Raw genomic sequence first — 12,697 nt, 5'->3', positions numbered from 1 at the left:
TGCCTACCTCTTTCCTCATATGTTTCCTTGTTTTACACTTCTGGCTCATAATGCATTGCCTGGCCCCAAGAATTATTGCCTGTGTTGTCCGAAAATATTTCGCGTGACTAACGGATTCGATGTCCGTGAACGGCGTGAAGAGAAGATCAGCGACTGCCAGATTTGGTTCACCTTTCGGTGAAGAGCAGCATCTATGGCATTATCTGAAGTAGCATCTTGCTGAGGGAATGCCAAAAGTGTAGTTCCCACCAGTTGTTTCTTGGTGGTCTTAAACGCCTGGACATCTCTGAAGAAGTCGCAGCCAAGCGGGACCCTTCGGTCTCCGGCCTTAACAGATAAACGTTAAGCACCGATTAATGATGGACGATCTTGGGCAAGAAACAACCGTAGAAGTCTAATATTCCCAAAAACTTTCCCAGATCCTTAACTGTTTTCGGAAGCGGGAAGTGCGAAATCGTCTGCACTTTAACTGGATCCGGTTGGTTCTCTTCAGGTTTAATCAGATGGCCGAGGAATCTCACCAGCGGTTGCAGGAATTTACTTTTTTCAGCATTGAGTGTTGTAGGTAGACTGGCCTCAAGGAAACAGTACGCCGTCGGACTACCAACTAAAAACCTCCCTGTCATCAGAGAATTAGCCTGGAACTGTTTAACACATTACTTCCGCTCTCCCGGCTTCGAGAGCCTTTAAGTCAGAGGATTCTTTTCATTAACAGGAGGGGAGGGGAGGGGAGGAAGGGAGTTGTTAGTTCAGGGAACCCCTTGCCATCCGGTCCCTCCGCCGATCGAGCTCAATCTTCTTCGCATAAGAAAAGGCCGAATATAATGCGCAACACGACTTCATCATCCAGCGCTCTGACAATGTTGTCTGGAGAGAGCTCCTCTGTGTCTGCATAAAGCTGCTGACGAAAACTGTCCCACCTTTCCCAAGAAAAAACGTGTCAGGAGATCGCGCTCAATTTTGTGCAGGCAAGACTGAAAAGCTTGATGCCCACTTAACAGTTGTCTGCTATACGGAAACGTCAAGAAAATGTTCGTCGAAATTCCAGACTGCTTGATTGTAGCCACACGTGTGGATTAACGAGGAATTTGCTAGCGCGAGTTGTAAGGTTTGCGGGATTTATTTCGAGATGCGGGGAGAACTGAGATTGCAGCCACTTTATCTCTGTGGAAAATGATGAAAGTGTCCAGATTTTAGGAAGTAAACATTAAGTGTCATTCTTAATTCTAATCAGGTCACTCAAGAAGAATGGCAGAGGGTTTTCCGTTGCCACTCTTCTGGTTCCATTGTAAATTTTCCTCTAAAAGTCACATAACTCTCTGTCATGCATATTCCGGCCAGCTTCATGAGCATACCGATTTCACGTTTCTATGTCAAAGATTTTGATTTTTAGCTTGATGTTTAGAATAACTAAGTATCCCGTAGCCAAACGGGCTCAGGCAGACAGGGCAAATTTGCTGGATGACAACGATCTTTGCTATTTCCCAACCAAGTCGACTCAGGCCTCCCAGTTAGTAGCCCCGGATAACCACGAGTCCACTTAGTGGTGAACTAACGTCAGCAGCGATGACGACGACGATTTGGAATAGTGTGGATTTATGATTGGCAAACGATTCAGAATAGGTTGCACATGAGCTGCCAGCTGTGGATTTCTTATTACATCAGAGGGACAACTCGTGGAAACGGCTTTCAGGTTAATAATACAGCTGCTTCCGTAACAATAATGTTGGCAGGGCTGCAAGTATGCTCAAAGCTATGACACCATTAAGTTGGCAGTGCAGGCTCAGTTGACTAGCGCCTGACCCAGTCTCTGAACACAAACTACCATAAGGATTTGTGCTAACCCACGCGTGACCTCCCTGCTTATATGAACAATCACGGGGATTATTTAAGTCGACTGTACTTTCTAGCGAAGATAGCAGCTTGCAGCTAGAACTCAAAATATAATGACAACATCAACAACAACAATACATCACAGTGGCAGCTAAAATGGGAGATTTCTTTGCAGGAAGCGCAAAGTTACAACGGCCACCTACTGAAAAAATAGAAAGGCTGTTCCACTGTTCCAACGGTGAAGGCGACTATTAGTGAAAAAGTGAGGACACCGTAGAGGCTAAGAGCTCTGACGTCTAAAAAAGAAAGACATCGAACTCGAGTTGAGAAAAAGAGGTATGAGAAAAGATGGCCAGCTCTGAACTGCGTGGCACCCCTTTGTCGGGAAAAAAGAGCAACGAGCTTTCCAGCCAGGCGAAAAACGCAAATCATCTCATCGGAGAGGATGGATCTCATCCGAAATACAAGGGTTGAGGAAGAAAGACTACTTAAAAAGGGCGTGGTGCGGAAAATGAAAGCTGCTATCATCGTCCAGCGAAACATTTAAATGAACGTCAAAAATGGAATAATGAAGATGGAATTAAACGTTATTACACACCAGCGAAACTCATGGAAGACAGCCAAACAGGAGCTGAGGAAAAAACACATAACTAGCGCACAAAACACAGTGCTGATCGATCGATAAAAGGAAGCGAGGGGAAACCAGTGCAGCGCAGCAAGAATTCCGCGAAGTGGTAACCAGACGGAGCAAGCAGCATAGGAAAAAGGAGAATATTCAACAACAACAACCTAATTTGAATAACGACGGCAGTGGCTGCACTTTGTTAAAGTCGAAATCGACTACGACGATATCAGCGACAAATAAAAAAAAGGGCAAGCTACGGTCAGACGCCATTCTCATCAAGCCGAAGTTCTTGCAGATGTCCGCAACATCGCTGAACTAGAAGACTTTGCAGTAAATGCCAAATCTATTCAGATGACTAGAACCGGCGAGATACTTGCCGAGTTTAGCTCGAAGCTCGATAGAACATTCTAGGCTAGATCCTTGAAATAAGGAATCTGGATTGTCTCACTAACACGGAAGAGGTAAAGGAAGCAATAAAAAAAAGATTATTCAGATGTGAGCAACTTCAAGATGGGAGTTATTTCTGTCAACTCCAGAGGTTTGGCCATTGTCACTGTCGCTGAGAAGACAACGCGCCAACTTCTCCATTAATAATAAAAATAATCAATGGAGCAACAATCCATATTGGATCAGGGCGGCCTTGAAGTGTGTTAGAGCACTTCATGCAAGACCGTAACGGTACACTACAGTACATTGTAGGAGGCAATGTGATCAGCATTGCGTTAGCCCGAGATTATTACCCTGATTTGACTCAGGTACTCATTTCCAGCTGAGTCGACATCCAATCTCCTCAACGGAGATTTCCGATATAGTGGAGAAGAATGCTTTCTATGGTTAATTACACGCAGCTCAGAAGAACCTTCCTAAAGATCGTATTGCGATCATGATGAATGATGCAAATCCTAAGATAGACTATAATAACACCTTGTTCAGACATGTGATGGTGGCCTTCAAAGAAGAGTTACAGAAAGCAGCAAACATGCATATGAGTGCAGCTGCTTATGGAGCAGACAATCCAAAAAAGAAAAGTTGCCTAGTTGCTTCTTAGCGAGCAGTGCCGAGATAGGAGCTCACCATCTTGCTATGTCGATATATCTGGCACTATTGCCATCTGAGTGAGAAATACAGTTTACTTAATGAGAAGGGAAAGTTCTAACCGGAAAACACCAGATCTCTCGAGCATGTGTTTGGGGCATGCACACAGATTTTGGAGTTCCGACATTCTGAAGCCCTGGTTGCGAGGGAACTATCTCTTAGTGTCAACGGTCCAATGATGGAAGGTACTGGAAGATTTCACGGCCAATGATCATCTGTACATTGCCTCCTCAAGTGACAAACGGCTCCTCTCAATGTTCTGACATCCGGCAAACATCTACTGGGTGGAAAATCGGAGGAATCGACGTTGGAAAATTTGTCGACGCTCTTTCAAGAGGGATAAATGAGCGATAAGACTCAGCCGCGGACAGAAGAACTGCGACTGAATCGCTAGTTCATTCACCAATTAGCCTTATCACCGCTTGCAATGTACCGGCACCCAAAAGGAAACTCCGTCCCGGGAAGTTGTGGACGGCTGAATTTGCAAGTCTAGGAAGGAACTGCCTCAGAATTTGGAGGATTGCTCAGCTTGCAAGAGTTTCTTTCCCGCTGGAAGGTTGTGCTGATAAGCAAGGACAAAGACGACGCTGAGGCGCCGTCAGCGTACCGTCCTCTCAGTATGTTAAACACAGCGGGGTTGCTAGTTTAGACTACTCACCAGCATAATATGATTTTAGAGCGAGACGATCCACAATTTATACGATTGGGGGAAGCGGTTCCAGCAGTGAAGTTGGCTGAGCCACACAGTCGCCACTGACGGCGGATGCTGCACCGAGTTGATTTCGAGGACCTATTTAAAGGAGCGTGCTCTGCGAGACCCGGAAAGGAGAGCGCAAAGTGAAGGTTACATCGGGGCCAACTCAGGATGCTATTCTTTTCCTGGAACTTTCGAACGCCTTATACAACTCGAGATGCCTGATGAATCGCATCTAGTCGGATACGCGGATGATGTTGCGGCATTGGTTACCGCACGCACGATTGAGCAAGCTCAGCGTACAATGGGAATGGTGATATGGCGAGTTAGTAGATAGATGGCTGAACATCGATTCTTAGCTTTGGAAAAAGTCGATGTAGTTCTTCTGACCAAGGAGAGGGTTCCCACAGTCCTCTCTACTCAGGTTGGTGAAACCATGGTTTGTCGGAGCCGGCGGTGAAAAATTTTGGCTTCTTCGAGCAAATTCGCCACACCGCAATCAAGGCTGCGGCTAGAATGTTTAAGATTTGTCTGTTGATGTCCAATGTCGGAGGTCCTTATCCGATAAACGTTCTTTGCTGATGAATACGGTTTAGTCCGCCCTTTCTTACGGTTCCAAACTATAGGCTGACTCCTTCAGTAAGATGTACCTCAAGCGCCTGGTGCAACGAGTTGTGTTCACTTATCGTACCCCCTCGCTGCCAGCGGTAATGGTGATAGCAGGAGATAATGTCATCGCTCTCCATGCTGGGCGAAGGTTTAAATACCTCAGAAAACACAGGGAAATAAGGAAACCGTTGTCCGCGAAGGGAGAGCCCGCACTCTCTGCGCATCACCGCAATCTTGGAAATGAGAACCGAGGGTAGATCGACCGCACATCTCATCGAAGACGTGCGTCGTAGTTCAATCGAAAGCATGGTGAGATCGACTTTTACCTAACCCAGCTGTTCAGCGAACATAGGTATTTTCAGCCTTACCTGCACACTACTGAGAAATCACGACTGATCAACTATTGAAAGGATTTGGTGAGCGATGCCTGGTGGGATCGCAACCGCCACTACTTTTCGATAGAACGGTGTCAAGCGTCCCCGGACACCATAATTGAGGCTATGCTGCAGAGAGAGGACACGTGGAGCCGAGCGGCACATTATACTCAAAGTTTCTTAAGACCATGAGGTAGCTGATCGACACTTAGTCCCTAAATGCATTTCACTAGCATTCTAAGCTTCCCGATGGAAGACATACCTTTTTACCTGGAGGAGTAGTTATTAAGGAAAAGCCCTCAACAACCAACTCCAGAACTTATACCGGTATCGTAAAGTGTTAATTTTAATACTTTAATACTACGGTCCAAAAACAGAAGAAAAAAAAATTAAAACCGCATCTTGCATGTATAAGGGCTCTGCTAAGCGCAATGTATCATATACCATTCAGCGAATGCGCGGGGGTTCACAGTTGCAACATATCTACAAAATTTGTCAACCCTTTTCTGAATAAATTGCGTGTGACAAACAGACAGTAAGTCGATTTTAATAAGGTTTTGCTTTACACAAAAAATCGTCGAAGGATTCAAATTGTAGGAAGTTTACACTTCGCTACTTGTCAATCTACGCAAGCTTAATATTGTCATCGGAATCCTATATTGTCGATAACTACCCAAGTCTTTAATCTGTAGTGAGTCTAATAGTTTCGCCGTATGTCCTGCTTCCAAGAGCTCATAACATGCCCCTTGAAACCAATTAATCATGTTTACACATGATTTGTTGCACGTTGCATTTCTGATTGATTGATTTATGGGATGCGGATCGGCTCGATTAGGAATTAGAGTGCTTGGGTTCAATGTAATCATTAGCAGAACTTGCAAAAGACATTTCCCGATCACCACAAAATACGTTACAAAACAAAGTCACTTACCCTTTCCTGAGGACTTGACACAGAGATGTCACTGGGTCGTTGCGAGCGGCGAAGGGCGTGAAGACAGTCTGAAGGGATTAAACAAACACTTTCGGTCACCTCTCAGCAGTGGTCCTTGGGCTTGTAAAGTCCTTTTGTAACACTTCCGACACAGTCTGCAGTGGTCTCCGAGACCACGGAATGGTTGCCACGAATCCGGAGCCGGCTCCTGTCAAGCACTGGGACACGAAACGAGCGAAACACGGCCAGATCTGCTAGGCGAATGTCTCCCGGGCAGTTGTCACGTATGGTCCTTTTCGCGCGCACCAGGGAAAACACTAAATTTACTATGAGCGACCGCGCCGAGGACGATGTTTCCCAATTGGGTGCCTCTTGTACAACAAATCGGGGCAAATTTCGAAGTCAGCGGCTAAAACTATGGAAATGACAGTCACAGTGAAGAGATTGAGGTTAGATCGAAGGCGACATTTGCGCTCTTCGCGGTGTCTGTCAAATAACGAAAAAGAATACAAGTGACTTTGTGTCGGTGCTAGTGACATCTAGCGGTGAAATTCAGTATGGTTTCTAGATTGACTAACGGAGAGTGCGGTTTAGCTAATCAATTTTTCGTTAGTGGTTTTGTGCAGATTTAAATGGAAGTATCAGCATTTGGGAAAAATTGAGGTGGCAATTCCATTTCATCTGCGGTAAGTTCATCCCTTCTATCAAGCGATTCTATATATTGTGGCAGCGTAGTCCAGTACATCTATTATTGGATATTATATGTACTGTAGTGTGGATGCCGGACCAAAGCATGTAAGATAGCCAATTCTGCGAAAATCGGGTAATGGGGAATTACGACGTGGTTGATGTAAAGAAAACTCACTTGGAGGGGTCATAAATTTTCTAAGCTTAGTGACGGCCACGAGTTTTCATCAGGTTTGAAGAGTGGGCATCTCCTCCTTCCACCTTCATAGACATTCTACCCTGTCAGGGGATGGGAGATGGAGCAAAACTTATTCAATGAAATCTTGGAAGTAGAAAGGGTATCAATCTATAGTTGTATAGTAAATTAGTAAATCGTTCCACTTGAACTTTGAATTGAATAACAAAAGAAAGTTAAACGCGCTTTTCGTTTCACGTAATTCGCATTATCCGTGTAATAACACGGATTGAGGCGGTTGCAATTGTAACTTAGAACTTGAAATTAATATGAGATCTCGGCATAATTTCAAAGGTCGAGTTCGAGGAACATAGCCCCGTGGCTGAGGAAACCTCAACTACCCTGGTATCACTACTGTCTGTCTTTTTCTTTTCGCCTTAAGAGTGCCTTGAGTGTAACGTGCCACTCTGCTCCAGGGTACATTTCTTTACGTAGCGAGTCAGTCCATATTTCGGAACCATAAAGAACGGGGGACTGAACCTAAGGGTTCTAAGACATTGGACAGAAGCCGGTCCGCAGCTCTGTCTGCGATGTTGCGAATCTGCTCCAAGAACTTAACTTTAGGTCAATTATGATGATTAACCTGAACACCGAGGGCTATGCAAACCCGTACCCTCTATGAAGGGTAGCACCTCCTCCACCCCGCAACTGGACATTCCACATCTTCGGCAATGCAAATTGTAAGGTATGCCGAGTCTTCCCTGCAGGTCAATGCCCTGTGCAAACCGTCTTTCCCAGAGCTCTCGCGATCCGGTTTTGTTCTGGAATGGCCAAACCCTCTGACTTAGCGCAAGTGATAAGCCTTCGCCATCTAAAGTCAGCGACGGGAAGCCGACTGCTCCCATCTAAGGACTATATAGAACAGAGCCGTGCCTGGCCAGTGCGTCTTCCTGGTTACTCCCTTCAATGTTCCTTTGGATATCCGTTAACTCAATTCTTCAAATAACGAATACTATCACCTTCTCGAATTCGTATAAGAAATAAAGTGTAGAAACAGCGTCTGCACTCACTAAAGCCTAATACACTTCATTTCGCATATAACTTGCCTGAATAGACTTTGCCACTGAATAACGTTTTTGGGAGTACCGAATTGTATTTCATAATCAAGGAACATAAACTGCTTGGTACGCTTTTAAGGACAAAGTAAATTCTACTTTTATGTTGCGATAAGAGTCCAATGATGCATCACCACCTTGGTACCAACACGGTCATCAACGGTGTCAACCAACCAAACTCTCCTAACAGGTTTGCCAGTTGTGAACACCGACTGCGCGTGATAATGTATGGAACCGAACGGTACGTGCTGGAGCTAACCCGAATGTTAGCAGTTCGGCGAAATGTGGGCCGGGGTTCTTGGTTCTCCCATATTATCTGCCTGTCAGGACACAGAGATTTAATGACGTGCCATGACTCAATAGTCAACAAAACAAAACCCACCCAGGGTAAACTACTCTACTAGAGACGTGAAGTCTCGAGGTGGAATGATACCACCGAAGATTTTATTCCTAAAGGGGCTAAGGAGGGGACTAATCGCAAAAATTCCATTCAAGACCGTAGTGATAGACTAGCAGGCAATGTGGCCACCATTGCCCTCACCCAAGATTATTATCCTGATTTGACTCAGCTGCTCATTCACAGCTGAGTCGTCGATATCCAGTCAATATCTTCAATCATCATCATCAACGGCGCAACAACCGGTGTCCGGTCTAGGCCTGCCTTAATAAGGAACTCCAGACATCCCGGTTTTGCGCCGAGGTCCACCAATTCGATATCCCTGGCGTCCTGACCTACGCCATTGCTCCATCTTAGGCAGGGTCTGCCTCGTCTCCTTTTTCTACTATAGATATTGCCCTTATAGACTTTTCGGGTGGGATCATCCTCATCCATACGGATTAAGTGACTCGCCCACCGTAACCTATTGAGCCGGATTTTATCGACAACCGGATGGTCATGGTATCGCTCATAAATTTCGTCGTTATTTAGGTTACGCAATCGTCTATTCTCATGGCTACAAATTATTCGGAGGGTTCTTTTCTCGAACGCGGCCTAGAGTTTTTATGTATGAGACAGATAATGCCTCGTTGCCAATCGTCAGGCATTTATTCGCTGTCCCATACCTTGAGCACAAGTTAATGAACCACTTGGTGTAACTGGTCGCCTCCATATTTAACTAATTCGGCTGTTATTCCATCGGCTCCTGCGACTTATTATTGTTAAGCCGATGAATTCCATGGACTGTTTCTCCTATATTTGGTGGTGGCAGTATTTGTGCGTCTTTAGTTGGCGAGACCTCCAACTCGCCGATGTTCTGGTTGTTCAGTAGCTCATCAGAGTACTCAACCCATCGCTCCAATATGCCGATTCTGTCGGAAATCAGATTTCCCTCTTTGTCTCGGCGGGATGAACATCGTGGTGTATAAGGCTTCATCTTGCTGACTTGTTACTAAAACTTCCGTGCCTGGTGCGGTTGCTCCCTGTACTTTTCTAGTTCACAGACTTGTTGGTTCTCCCAAGTTTCCTTTTTCCGTCTGTGAAATCGCTTCTCTGCTCGATGGAGTTCGTGATAAGTCTCTCCGCGTGCCCGCGTTCTTTGAAAATGCAATATTACTCGGTATGCAGCATTCTTCCGCTCCGTTGTTAGCTTACATTCATCGTCAAACTAGCCGTTCCGACTCTTTTTGCGGCTGGGGCCAAGTATCTTTGTGGCCGTATCAATGATAACGTTCTTGACGTGGTTGTGAAGATCATTTGTTGATGCTTCATCTCCAGGACCTCTGTTGACTGCGGTTACTGCGGCATCCATTTCCCTCTTATAGGTGTCGCTGTGTTATACATAGCTTCAGTATTCACTCTTACCTGATTGTCAGAGGGGATTGTAGGTGGTGTCCTGTATCCTGTATCCTTAATAAATTCATTTAATTGCAAGCCAATGGTGATCCTGGGTGGAGTTACCGAATCTGCCATGGGGTGGCCCTCTATGTGGATAAGCGGATGCTCGGTAGATGTGTCATTAATGTGCGCATATGTCATGCTCCTAAGGCGCTTCTGAGAATGAATCCGCTAAAGAAATCGTCACTTTCGACCCCTCCCACTCCCCGTCTTTCCAACAAATGTCAAAACTAAGACCGGCATCGAAAAGTACTAACGAAGACCTTCCATTTGATATCCAGTATGATTATATTCGGTGAAAAAAAAATTTACCCCAAATTTGCAAACAAAACCTTAATAAAAAATAGGCGGAATATGGCCATTAGTTTCACCATCTTTATATTGGTTTCAAGAGTGCCTATTAAAGGATAGTTATCATATATATATAGGGACTAAGCTTCTGCAATTCAAGACAAGAACCTTAGTAATTTTCATACATTCAACGGAGACCTGCATTTTAACAGGAAAAATTTCAAACTCATAGTCGCGCACAAATGGAAACTTTCCATACGGAGCTGAAGGAGGGCTTTGATGAACAACTGAATATAGTCGAAGGCAAGATCCTCAAAGGCGACATTGCGATCGTGATACGTCGCAATACCATGGCGGCTCTGGCGGACATGCTAGTCATCGTAATACACGAACACGGACTGCTCCTTCATTTAAAACTGAAATAACCTTGGCCATTAATGCACTCTAGGCTGGACAGTCTCCCTACGGAACTGTTCTTTGCAGGTCCTGCAGTCTCTGCACAACTGCTACTTCCACTCATCCTTAAATCCTGGGGTGACCCATCCTGCACCAACTGAAGGGGTATTTGCGAGATTTCTACTATCGTGAAGAAATTAGCTAAAATCACCTTAGGACGCACCAATAGGAACATCTCGAAAGGAACGCCCCGAAAGGTTGATTGTACGAATTCAATGTTGAGGTTTCCTACGTTGATGCTAGAATGAGTTGGCGTTCTACTTCTTGATTGCATCATTATTTTAGTTTTGTCCTCATTGATGCGTAGTCAAATTTTTTTCGTAACGGTGTCAAGAGTTTGCAGAAGTTCCTCTGCATCGGTTAGTTTTCAGGACATGATGTTGATGTCGTCTGCGTACGCTAACGATTGTGTCGACTTAATGAGGAGCGTTCCACTGATGTTGGTATCCATTGCCGGATAGAGTATTCGAGTGCTAGGCTGAAGAGCGTCGGCACCAGTCCGTCGCCCTGCTTGAAACCAGTACGTGTCTCAAAAGGATCAGCCAACCTTTTGTGGATCCCGACATGTAAGATGGAGTTGGTCATAATCATCTTCGTCAGTCGAACTAGTGTAGTTATTATACCAAATTGTAGCATTATGTTGCTTGAAGTCGACCAAGAGTTGGTACACGTCAACGTTATATTCCCAGCACTGCTGCAGGACTAGTTTAACGGTAAAAAACTGGTTGGTTGTGGAGTGACCCCGTCTGAAGCCGCCTTGGTACTCGCCAATGAGTCGTTCGGCGTTTAGTTTTATTTTATTCTCCAGAATTTTCGTCAGTGTTTTATAGTGAAATGCCTCTGTAGTTTTCACAACGCAATCTATCTCCCTTTTTGTGGATGGGACAGATGATGCTCCTGCGCCAGTCGTCTGGGATCTCCTCATCTTCCCAGATTCGCTGCAGTAGTTGGTATATCGCATAATAGGCTCCTTCCACTGGATTTTAACAGCTCGCCTGGAATTTTGTCCGCACCCGGCGCGTAGTTTGATTTCAGTGAGCACAGGGCGAAATCAACTTCTTCTGCTGTGGGAGGATGTGTAGTGGGGCCAGGATCACCAATATGCCATCGATCTGGGCTACTTGTATGGTCAGGTGTCGGATTCAAAAGCTCGTCAAACCAGTTAATTCGCGTTCGCAGGGATTTGTATCCCACGACCTTCTCTGCGACTTCCTTGATTGTGCCTTTAAGTTCTTCCTAGAACCCGTGTACATCTGTCTTGCTGATGTCGTGTAGCATAGGTGATAGTTTTTCCTCCGGGGCGGCTGTATATGCCTGCGCCGTAGCATCACTCAGGAGTTTACCAGTCGGAAAGATTTTGGTAGGACTGACTCTCAATTGGTGCACTAAGGAGATTCTGTACCAATTTGTTGCCTTCACCAAGTGGTGGTCTGAATCGCAGTTTGCTCCTCGATAGGATCGTACATCCAATACACTGGACGCCTATCTTTTACCAATGAAGACGTGATCAATTTAGTTGACGGTATATGTGTCTGCTGATTTTATTAGAATTCACAATTTCAGGTGGACTTGTTTCAAATGTAGGCAATGTTTGTGGAAGTGGAGGATGAACAAATTTTTCCGTTGAAATCTGTTCGAATTATTCTCGCCATCTATCCGTCGCAGATTGTCCGTCGGTAAGTAAAGTACCGTTCTTGCCATTAACGCGACAATGGTGTTTGATATCTTGTTGTGTGTTGGTGTCGCCTTTTGACAAGTCGGTATTCCCGCCCCGGATCTCTCCCATTATCCTGAGTGTCCAGTTTATCGCAAAGATGTTTGTAATAGGCCGCTCGGGTAACAGTGATTAATTTATTTGCTTCCCGGTTGGCGTTCCTGTAAATTTGTCAATTGGCCAGCGTTTTGTCGTCAAGAAACTTATGATAGGGGTGTTCCTCACGGAACGGTGGCTTGATTCCTAAGAAAGCAATCAGCACCC

This window comes from Hermetia illucens, chromosome 4 (genome assembly GCF_905115235.1).
Source record: "Hermetia illucens chromosome 4, iHerIll2.2.curated.20191125, whole genome shotgun sequence".
Classification (NCBI taxonomy): domain Eukaryota; kingdom Metazoa; phylum Arthropoda; class Insecta; order Diptera; family Stratiomyidae; genus Hermetia; species Hermetia illucens.
This window is presented reverse-complemented; position numbering follows the sequence as displayed.